Below are 11,977 nucleotides of genomic sequence, written 5' to 3' on the forward strand. Positions count from 1 at the left end.
GGAAGAGGGCGCAGTGACAAGAACCGACGGCGCGGGAGCGATCTCTCCGGCCTCGGGCCGGGGAAGAGGAAGAAGACGAGCGCCCGGAGTCCCCTTCCGCGTCCTAGCGCGCACCGGCTCCTCCGGCACACGCGACGGTAGCGATCGGCGAGAGAGATGGAGGGACGGCAATGGCGCGGGCGAAAATGGGGAAGATTGGGAGGGGAAAAGGAAGGGAGGGCGCTTGGGTTTATAGGGCGGCGATGTCAGTTTGGGGGAGGGGAACCAACATTGGACGGTCAAGCCAGCGAGCTGGTGCTCCGGCTAGCGGCCAAATCGGCGACAGGGAGGAGGGGAAATGACGCCGGCGGAGGAAGAGAAAGAAAGAAAAGAGAAGGGAGAAAGGGAGCTTGTCCCTTGCCACTTTGGGAAAAGGAGGAGGGAGCGGGGGCGACGCGGCAGAGAGAGGGGGGGGCTCAGCCTCCGGCCCTTGGAGGCACGCGCGCGAAGAGAGGCTGGGCCGAGTCGATGACGACGGCGATGACGGCGGGGCGGTTTGGAGTGAAGCGGCGACACGGGCGGCAGACGCGGGGCAGGCGCGGCAAGTGCTGACGGCGGCGGCGACTGGCCGGTCGGCCACCACGGCGCGCGCGCGCGGGCGGCGCGGCGATTTGGGCGGCTTCGGCGGGAAAGACAGCGAGAGCAGGAGGGAAGGCTCGGCGCGGCACACGGCAGAGCGGAGAGAGAGAGAGAGAGGGAGAGAGAGAGAGAGAGCCGGGAGGGAGTGGGAAGATGGGCCGAGAGGGATTCGGCCCGTCGAACCCTAGGGAGGCGAATTAGACTTTTTGCGGAGGGATTTGATTTGGGAAGGATTTGCATTCGAGATTGAACTCGACGATAGATCGGGGATTTGAGATCTGAGATGGCACGGACGCTAGACATCAAGCAAAGAAACAGATTTCGCAATTAGGATTTTAAGAGCTAGTTTTCCCGCTAGGCGCCACGACGGAAGGGGGCGCTACAATCTTGAAGCACATCTAATGGTCCAAAATTTAAATTATAGGAGGTGGGATTTTCTGTCACATGATATATATAGATAGCCCCCTAAAAAAATTGGAAATATGACGCTGCACGGTGGGCCCACCGGGACAGAGAGACGGCCCGACTCATCACCGAAGTGCCAGGCGGCTGGGCCTAGCTGTCAGTGACACGTCAGAGCGCCGGCGTAGGGGAAGGCTACCCCACCCGACCACGACTTCCACCGTCTTCTTCCTCCACGTTCCTATCCATGGCGCCAGTTCATCTCGTGACGTCTCCCGCTCCCGCTCGCGTTGCTCCCAAAACCCTAGCGGCTAGAGCCGTTGCTGCCCGATCGCGCAGCGAGATCGATCGGGCGGAGGCGCCGCGCCACGCCGCGGCCACCGGCAACCGGTAGTACAAGGAAGGATGGATGAGAGCGGCTGCGGCGGCGGCCGCGACGACGGCGAGTGCATCACATCAACCACCTTCTCCCGTCCGAACCCTAGCCGTATGCGGAGGAGGAGCCGCCACGCGGCGCCATCGGATTCGCTGCGTCCGCTCCCACCATTGCGCGAGTCGCACACCGGCCGGCCTGGTTCCTCTCGCTCGCCGAAACCCTAGCAGACGAGGCGAGCGGGGATGTTACGAGGCTACGCCATGGCGGCTGCGGGCTTTTTGGTGGCGGAGGCGAGCACCTCGAGCGCTTCGGTTGTCAAGGTAAGGGTATTCCTCAGGTGGAGTCGTGGTCCGTGGACCTTGAGGGGTTTGGGGAATTTGTCTTCCTAGTGTTTTTTGTTACGAGGGTAATCCGTGATTTTGGTTATTCGACTCGGAATTTCACTGGTTCTGATGCGATATGCTTGATCACTCAGTTGAATTATGGGGGATCTGCTCTGGTTTTGATGAAATCTGCATGGCAATAAGGCGATTTTGGAGATTGCGTCGGTTAATTGGGTCATGCTGTTGGATTCCCAGGAGGTTGATATCAGGCCACCTGAATGTCACGAAGCTTCTAGAGCGAGATAGAAGTTCGGGGAACCATGGCTTGGATGGAGCCACCACAACTTCACAGCTACCGTCCAGGTTGCCTGCTACAGCGATACTCACCTTGCGGTGGTAAGGACTCATGGAAACTTTGTCGCAGTTACTTTTAATTGCACTCATTTTCTTAATGTGTCATTGTAATCATGCAATCGTATTGTTCTGGTCTGTCTGTGTATGGGCATATCACTTTCTTTATGACATCTCTAATTTTGTGTCGGCAAGGATTTGATATATCGTTATCTACCCGTGGAAAAACTATATTGTGATATGTTCAACGGTTCTGCTACTCTTTTGGGTCCATTCGTGATAACTGAGGGGATCTCTTTGTACCATGGGTCGTACATAGGTTGCATGAATGTCTCCTTTGTTTAGTTACTTTTCAGATTATTTGCTCCATGCTTTTAAATTACTGTTTCCTCAAAGCACTTGTTCTACCAAAATGTTAGACCACTTGCTTTAAACATTCTGTTAAGCTTATTTATTAAATTATTTAATAATTTATTCCTATGATCAAGTAGATAATCTGTTCAATAATCTAAATCAAACAGGGCCTTAGATAGTACACTTAGCCTCTTAGGTACCTGGCACTTGGTTTTTATTGTGATAAAAACCCTTCCAGATTACTTAAGAACTTGTCTTAGCCACTGCTTCATGCACATCGATGGTTCTCCATTACATGATATTGTTTGGAGCTATTATATTGAGAAATTGAAATGTGCAATTGTAATTTGTGGGGTAAGCTGTGTTTTTGGGTTGTTGAACGTGTACTTTCTCAGATTTTGATAGAATATTCTTGATTGTGAAGTTGAATATTCGGATTTTTCCCTCATTTTGATGAATTCAGCATGATTATAAGGTGATTTTGGATATTGGCTTGGTTAATTGGTTCATGTGGATTTTAGGAGGTTGATGGCTGCCTTAATGGCAACAAAGCTAGAGTGAGCTAACAATTCAGGGATCCATGGCGCTATCCAGCTGCTAGAGATGATTTGTCTCAAATTGGTGTATCCAGTGAATGGATATCAGGAACTGGCCACCACAACGTCCCCACTTTCCAAGTTGCCTGCTACACTGTTGCTCACGCTACGTTGGTACGGGTTTATCGATACTTTCTCGCAGTTAATTTTAATAGTGGTCATTTTTCCATGTATGTTTCCATGTGCTTGTGTAATCATGCAATTGAATTTGGTTAGATATGTCTGTGTATGGGTATATCACATTCTTTGTGTGATTATCTTTAATTTTGTGTTCGCCATGGATTTGAAATATCATGATCTATCCTAGGATTCTGCTACTCTTTTGGGTCAATTCATGATAAATAGGGGGGGCTGTCTTTACCGTGGGATATTCATAGGGTGCATGAGTCCCACTCCTACCTTTGGTTATTACTTAGATAGTAGATTTAGGCTGATCAATCTGGCACTTGGTTTAATATTGTGGTAAAACACATCCAGATTTCCTATGTCTAGAAAAGTGTCTGGGTCCATTACATGATACACACATAACGTGATATCGTTAGAGCTTTTATTATTGAGGGATGCAAATATGCAATTGATGGGGGCTGGGCTTTCATGCAAAGCTGCTTGGCTTGGAATTTTGGTCAGGCATCATTGTACTAAATGAATTAGAACTTGCAGACAACATTTGAGCTCTAGCGTGGATCATCCTGATTGTGTCTAAATGTACATTGCCTGCTGTAAAAGGTGTGCAACTATGCACCATAGTTTTGATCATATTCTAATGGGAAGTATTTGAGCTTGTTAAACATTATTATTTCCTTGTTGGCCATTAGTGAGTGAAGTTATGCAATTGTAAACAGATACATAAATTGTAACCAAATTATAAGTGGATTTATTTACTTGCCATGATTGTTTATCCTGATGTGTTTCACATCTAGTTGTAGTTGGCATTTTCAAACGGCAGGGTTTAAGGGGTTATTTAGGCATTTACAAACTTTCCATTTCTCCTATGTATATTTTCGACATTCTCAGTTATAGTTGGACTAATTCGAGTGTCAGTTCTACGATTAATTCCTAAATTATTTTCAGCCTTTTCCAAATTTATATAAAGTACTGTTGTAAAAGCTTAGTTCATCTATGATAATCACAGTTTATATTCCATCATGCAACACCCCCCCCCCCCTCATTTATAATCAGCACCATGGAAATGTAGGTTATTTCTGATTATTTTTTATACTTAGTAAATCTATGGTGATTAGAAAGCATGTACATAATCACCATGTACTTACGGTAGTGCCTGAACTGTTTGGGTTTCTGGTTAGTGTAACATATATTTTGGATTTTTGGTTGGTATTATATTAATCGAATGTAAGCAAATTGAACTTTAACCTTTTGTTACCTTTATTTATTGCCTTTAGGTTTTGAAGGACTCTGTTGCTGGTTTGGAACTATGCTTGGGAATTTTGCTGCTGCGTGTTACAAGTAATATAAGCAATTTTATTTTGTCACAAGTAACTATTCTCAACAATAAATTACGCCAGAAGGACTGGAACCCCGAGTGGCAAACCCAACTCATGATTAACACCAAAATATCCCGGTGCATGTCACCCGCCGAATATACAGAGAAAGCGACTTTGGCCCATGAACTACTTTGGTATAAGAAAGGAATAAGTGCCCGTGCCCGTGTCGTCGCCCGCTCACATGCTCCCGCCGTCCGCTGTGGCGACCGCTGGAGATTGCGCCGGCCTGCCTTATTTTGTCGGGACCGTGAGAGAAGATTGAAGAAAAGAGAGGAGATGCGGACCCTATATTTTTTTTCTTCTCACTACATGTGGGCCATTTATTTTTTATTTTGTTAAGATGCACGGTTTTGTATATTTATAAGGTTGAAGGTTTTTTTGTATATTTTTTTGACCTAGGTGAAGATTTCATTTCTGGTAGGGAAAAGTACACCGAAGGTCCCTTAACTTGTCATCGAGTTACAAAATCGTATCCCAACCGCAAAACCAGATATCGAAGGTCCCTCAACTAACAAAACCGTTCACTTAAGGTCCTCCGGTGGTTTTGACCCCGGTTTTGTCTGACGTGGCGGGTGAGTCAGCATGGGCCCCACCTGTCAGCATTGCCACATTAGCCTTATCTCTCTTTTCCTCTCTTCTCTCCTATCTCATCTCTCTCTCTCTCCGTTCTCTGCGACTGTGAGTCTGCTGAGGCCGGCAATGCGAGGAGGGAGAGGAGGAGGGCGTCGGCAGCCGGCGACGCGGCGGCGGGGTGTTAACGACCAAATTTGGTAATATCAGCATCGGAAAAGGAGATTAGATCAAGGTGGAGTCGAAGGCGGAGATTGATCCGAGAACAGAGCAAGAATCGGCTGAAGTCTAGATCGGCTACGATTAGGATTGGCTAGGTCTGAGTCAGACTAGGTGAGCTGATGCAGCCGATTCTGACAGTATAATTTGGTGTATGACATTGGGTTGAATTGAGGTGCTTCAAGATGATTGCCGTACATGGATAGAGTCCTGAGAAGGCAATTGTATTTATTAATTAGGATGTTTTATGTAACTTACTTAGAGATATGTGTGGGCAAAAGTGTGCCGCAAAGACTTATGGTATCTTAGAGTTTGTTAGAGATAGTGGTCGTGTCCGGTATGGACATATCTTGTAATTCTCGGGTATAAATAGACCCCGAGCCCTATGTAATTTTTAACACACACGTTCAATACAATTTTGGCGCATCGCCACCTTTTTGCTTTAGTTTTGTTTCAACGAGTTCTTGCTTTCGAGTTGAGCTGCATCAGTTTCGATCTTCAACAAGAGCTAAAACTTGTTATGACGACTTGTGTTCTCGAGATTAGTGCTTCCATCTTTATGACACTCTAATCTTGTCTATATAATTCGTCAAGTTATCATATATCTTACATAATCTTTGGCAATATCGTCATCTAACCTACAATCGACTAACATTTGTTAATAGAAGGCAGCCGATTAGGTTAAATAGCGACGTTGTCCTAGATTATATAAGATATCTACCATTTTATGAAACACCCAGCGGCTTGATTGTCTAGATATTGTTCTTCTTTTCATACTTAATGCTGCATCAGTTGAGTTTGATCTATTAAGTCGTGCTTAGAATATCAATCTCTAGCCTGTCCTCTGGTTGCCGATTAGGGTAGTATCGGAGTTTCAGCCGATCTTATCTGATTTAACCATATTCGATCTATATGCTTCAATAAAATGTTAAATCCGCACTTTATGTTAGGATCTTATTGCATTTAAGTATATTAAGCTTTTGTTTGGTATATTCTATTTGTTTTGATATCTTTATATAAAGTAGTATCGGAGTATTAGCCGATACATGCTAGATCTATCTGATCGGCTATGCTATACACATATATAATCCTGTTATTAATATATATTTCGATCTAAGTGATTTATACTGTCTCGGCTTGGTGACCGATCTATCCCAATCACTTGATTTAAGTATATATTAATATAAGAACTATATATCGTTAATATCTACAGCCGATCGAATAGATTTAGTTCCTTACTATCTATTTATAACCGCCGATCGATTTATATATGACATCGGCTCAAAGATAAATGATATGTCATCGGCACCTAGCCAATCGGCTATCATTTATAGATTTAACCACAAATTCTTTATCTGTATTTCTTGTTGATTACAGGATCAAATCAACTGGCACGCTCATACATTCGAAGACGAGCTTTGGACCTGCACTAGAGTTATGCAGATCTCCCAGGCCTCGTCTTTTCTGTCAACACGCTTTTGGCACGCCCGGTGGGACCGATTAGAAGTCAGTAAGCAATTCTTCCTCATGGCCGAGAAGCCACCGCTGTTGCCATCCTCGGCTAGCCCAAGCATTGTTAAAGAAAAGATCCAGAAGTTGGGGTTGACTGAAGTCAATGAAGGAAACGTCGTGCCCATCGATCCAGAGAAATTCACACCTTAGCAGAAGAAGGATTTTGAAGCAATGTTGCAGCAAGCCCGGGATCAGTTCTTGAACTCATTCATGCAGACCCGCAAGGGAACATTGGTTCAGAAGTATAAAGTAAAGGTAGTTGCCAATGATCCTGGGACCAGTTCTTCCAAAGGTGAAGACGGGAAACAAGCTCCAGATGGCTCGGCTCAACTGAGTGACAAAGGTGCTACCGACGGTTCTCTAGGAAGTCAAGGTGACAACTCTCAAGGGGTCCATGGAGTTCAAGGAGATGGTGCTCAGGGGTTGCAAGGGGGAAATCTTAATCAGAATAGTGATGCGGCACAAGATTTTTTCAATAATTTCCAAGACCGGGTCGACTATGTTGTGCACCATGCTTTGATCAATCAGTCTGGGGTGTTAGTCAATACCTTATCAAACATGATGAAGTCAATAGCCGATGGATCAATAGCTGAGCATCAGGCTGCAGGACCAGTTTATTTGCAAGGAGGTGTCTTTCCAAATTATCGGCCTTTGATCACTGATGCCCAGTCATCTATTCAGGCAGTTTCCCCCGTCGCACCATCAGCTCAGCCGACGGCGCCGGCATCGACTCCCTTACCTGCTCCGTCAGCATTGGCACCAGGCCAGCTGGTGAACCCTCAGTTGTTAATGAGAGAGCAGCCACATCATAGAGGGCAGGTTGTGAATTGGCCGACGCAAGATCAGGTTGCTGCCATGTTTCTGCCGCCTCAACCTGCTGTTGATCCAATACAGCAGCAGCCGATTCAACAGACACTCCCGATTCAGCAGGTTGTACAACCAATCCAGCAACAAGTTGTGCAACCAGTCCAGCAAACGCCACCAAGGCAACAGCCTCCGCGGCCGATTCAGCAAACGCCGTTAAGACAGCAAATCGTTCAGCCGATTCAGCACCAAGGCTCAATGAGCGCATCGGCCGGGTTTGTGACTCTTGATGGACAGCCTGTACAACAATTTTTAAATCAAGTCGTCCCAGAACACTTGGTTCACCATGTACAGCCGGATGGCACAATAATGCCTCAAGTTGTTCCCGAGCATTTGGCACATAATATTCAGCCGAACTTTCATAATTACCAGGGGTAACTTGAATTATCAATATCAGCCTCCTTCCCCGCAAGCCCAATATCAGCCATGGGGACTGGCTCAACCTCAGTTTGCGTCTCAGTACGGTCTGTTCGAGCCCATGCAACAACAGTCATAGTGAGCAGCTCAGCAACGACCGTGGGCCGATGTGATTGCTGATGTAATGAGGGAACAGTTTGGGCTTAAACCAAAAGAGACTGGAAGCTTGTATCGGCAGCCTTACCCTAAGTGGTTTGAGAGAGTTCCTCTCCCCAATCAGTTTAAAGTTCCGGACTTCTCCAAATTTTCGGGACAAGATGGTGTGTCAACTTATGAGCACATTAGCCGATTTTTAGCTCAGTGTGGTGAAGCATTGGCTGTGGACGCTCTGAGGGTTAGGTTGTTCCGGTTATCTTTGTCTGGATCGGCTTTTACTTGGTTTTCTTCTTTGCTGTATGGGTCGATCAATAGTTGGGCTGATTTGGAGAAGCAATTCCACAGCTATTTCTACAGTGGGGTTCATGAGATGAAGTTATCTGACTTGACGGCGATTAAGCAATGGCATGATGAACTTGTGCACGAGTATATTCAGAGATTCAGGGAGATGAGGAACAAGTGCTTCAACTTGAGTTTAACTGACGCTCAGTTAGCCGATCTGGCTTTTCAGGGTATGATTGCTCCGATTAGGGAGAAATTCTCGTCTGAAGACTTTGATAGCTTGTCACATCTGATACAAAAGGTAACCTTGCATGAGCATAGGTCTGCGGATGCTAGGAAAAGCTCTAAGAAGGTTAATCATGTTTGTCCTTACATGTATGGGTCGGATGACGATGAGGATGACTCTGAGATAGCTGCAGCCGAATGGGTGAGGAGTAAAAAGGTTATACCGTGCCAATGGGTAAAGAGTTCTGGAAAGCAAGAGAAGTATGATTTTGATATTACTAAAGCTGACAAGATTTTTGATCTGCTACTCCGAGAGAAGCAAATTCAACTCCCTGCTGGTCATACGATTCCATCAGCTGAGGAATTAGGCAAAAAGAGATATTGCAAATGGCATAATTCTGGGTCCCATTCTACTAACGATTGCAAGGTGTTTAGACAACAGATTCAGGTGGCCATTGAGGGAGGCAAGATTAAGTTTGATGATTCCAAAACACCGATGAGGGTCGATGGTAACCCATTTCCTGTTAACATGGTACACACAGCTGGCCGAACAGCTGATACGGGGCGCATGAGGGGTTATCAAGTAAGTTCGGCTAGAATTATAAACAAATATCAAAGGAAATACGACAAGCAATAGGAAAGGCATCATGAAGAAGATAATGGTGGCTTTGATCCTTATTGGGGCTGTGAGTTCTTCAGGTTCTATTGGAATGAAGGTATGAGGTTACCATCTATCGAGGATTATCCTGGATGCAGTGATGTTGCAGGGGGTTCAAGCCGATTGCACGATGGAGGCAATTGGCCAAAACAGACAAGAGTGCCTGTTCATCAGAGATTGGGCCCAGTAAACCAACGTGGTGATTCGGAAGATGACGAAAATAAGAAGACTCAATGGTGTCCTCCTGGTATTTTTACGAAGAATCAGAAAAGAAGGGTTCAAAGGTTGAGGAGTAGGGAACGCTTCCAGGAGGTCGAGCAAGAAATTAATCATCGGCTGAAGAAAGCAAAACCGAGGCAGGAGTGCGTGTTAAGAATTAGGCTCCTGTAGCCGACGATGTTGCAGCTGATGAGGCAAAGAGGTTGGCAAAAGGAAAGAGTGTTGTGACGGCACCAGTTAACATGGTTTTTACCTTGCCAGCCGAATTCGGGATCGATCAAGCCGATGTCGACGAGGTGGAAGAGGAATCGGCTAAGTTGGTTCTATCACCAGAACAGGCGGTGTTCGAGAAGCCTGAGGGGACAGAGAATCGGCATCTTAAACCATTGTATATAAATGGCTATGTCAATGGGAAGCCGATGTCTAAAATGATGGTTGATGGTGGGGCCGCGGTGAATTTGATGTCTTATGCTACGTTCAGGAAGTTGGGTAGAAATGACGAGGATCTCATCAAGACAAATATGGTGCTCAAGGACTTTGGTGGCAATCCATCGAAAACCAAAGGTGTTCTAAATGTGGAGCTGACAGTCGGCAGTAAGACTATTCCTACCACGTTTTTTGTCATCGATGGGAAGGGTTCTTACAGCTTGTTGCTTGGAAGGGATTGGATTCACGCCAATTGTTGTATTCCTTCAACTATGCATCAATGCTTGATTCAGTGGCAAGGCGACAAAATAGGGATCGTACCAGCCGACAGGTCAGTTAATGTTGCCAGTGCCGATTTAGCTTTTTGGGAGATGGATGACCTTGATTGTTTATCTGGAAAAGTTTGGAATGGAGATTTTCTAAAAGTGTCCGATTCTCATATACATCCAGTTGAAGATGGAGAACCCAAGCTATTATTTTGAGGGCGTCGTGGAGGGTTCAAGTGTCTACACCAAGGATACGGTAGATGATCTCGATGACAAGCAAGGTCAAGGTTTTATGTCGGCTGATGATTTGGAAGAAATAGATATAGGTCCAGGCGATCGGCCAAGGCCGACATTTATTAGTAAGAATTTGTCTCCAGAATTTAGAACCAAGCTGATAGAACTCTTAAAAGAGTTTAGAGATTGCTTCGCTTGGGAGTATTATGAGATGTCTGGACTCAGCCGATCAATTGTAGAACATCGGCTACCTATCAAGCCAGGGGTTAGGCCGCACCAGCAGCCTCCGAGGAGATGCAAAGCCGATATGCTTGAACCTGTCAAAGCTGAGATTAAGCGTTTATATGATGCTGGTTTTATTCGTCCTTGCCGATATGCTGAGTGGGTTTCTAGCATAGTTCCTGTCATCAAGAAGAACGGCAAGGTGAGGGTATGCATTGATTTTAGAGATCTGAATAAAGCTACACCGAAAGATGAATATCCAATGCCAATAGCCGATCAGCTGGTTGATGCTGCGTCAGGGAACAAAATTTTGAGTTTTATGGATGGAAACGCAGGGTATAATCAAATTTTTATGGCTGAAGAAGATATCCATAAGATAGCTATTAGATGTCTTGGTGCAATCGGCTTATTTGAATGGGTTGTTATGACTTTCGGCTTGAAGAGTGCTGGAGCTACATATCAACGGGCCATGAATTATATTTATCATGATCTAATGGGCTGGCTAGTTGAGGTCTATATTGATGATGTGGTTGTTAAATCTAAGGAAATAAAAGACCACATAGCCGATTTAAGAAAAGTTTTCGAGAGGACCAGGAAATATGGCTTGAAGATGAATCCGACAAAGTGTGCTTTTGGTGTATCGGTTGGCCAGTTCTTGGGATTTCTTGTCCATGAGAGGGGAATTGAGATAACTCAGAGAAGTATCAATGCGATCAAAAAGATTAAGCCCCCGGAAAACAAGACCGAATTGCAGGAGATGATCGGCAAGATTAATTTTGTTCGAAGGTTTATTTCTAATTTGTCCGGAAAATTAGAACCTTTTACACCATTGTTGAGATTTAAGGCCGATTAGCTGGTTACTTGGGGGGCAGAGCAGCAAAAGGCTTTGGATAATATTAAAGGATACCTGAGTTCCCCTCCTATTTTGATTCCTCCACAGAAAGGGATACCTTTTAGATTGTATCTGTCGGCCGGTGAGAAGTCAATCGGCTCAGTCCTGATTCAGGAGTTGGATGGAAAAGAACGAGTTGTATTTTATCTCAGTCGTCGGCTCTTGGATGCAGAGACTAGATATTCTCCTGTGGAGAAGTTATGCTTATGTTTATATTTTTCATGCACGAGGTTAAGGCATTATTTACTGTCCAATGAATGTACTATTATATGCAAGGCCGACGTTGTTAGATACATGTTATTGGCTCCAATATTGAAAGGAAGGGTTGGAAGGTGGATATTTTCCTTGACTGA

At 45.3% G+C, this 11,977-nt stretch overlaps 1 long non-coding RNA gene across 2 annotated transcripts; it reads left to right on the forward strand.

The window, feature by feature from the left end:
- The first annotated feature begins 1,277 nt into the window (after window positions 1-1,277).
- Window positions 1,278-4,960, forward strand: LOC127753140 (uncharacterized). Of its 2 annotated transcripts, none has more exons than XR_008012487.1 (4): window positions 1,278-1,716; window positions 1,872-2,115; window positions 2,946-3,134; window positions 4,421-4,960. It is a non-coding gene; the product is annotated as an uncharacterized LOC127753140 (long non-coding RNA). The 2 variants fall into 2 exon arrangements; XR_008012488.1 differs by having other exon boundaries at window positions 1,975-2,115.
- Window positions 4,961-11,977: the final 7,017 nt, after the last annotated feature.

This window comes from Oryza glaberrima, chromosome 10 (assembly GCF_000147395.1).
Source record: "Oryza glaberrima chromosome 10, OglaRS2, whole genome shotgun sequence".
Taxonomy (NCBI): Eukaryota; Viridiplantae; Streptophyta; class Magnoliopsida; order Poales; family Poaceae; genus Oryza; species Oryza glaberrima.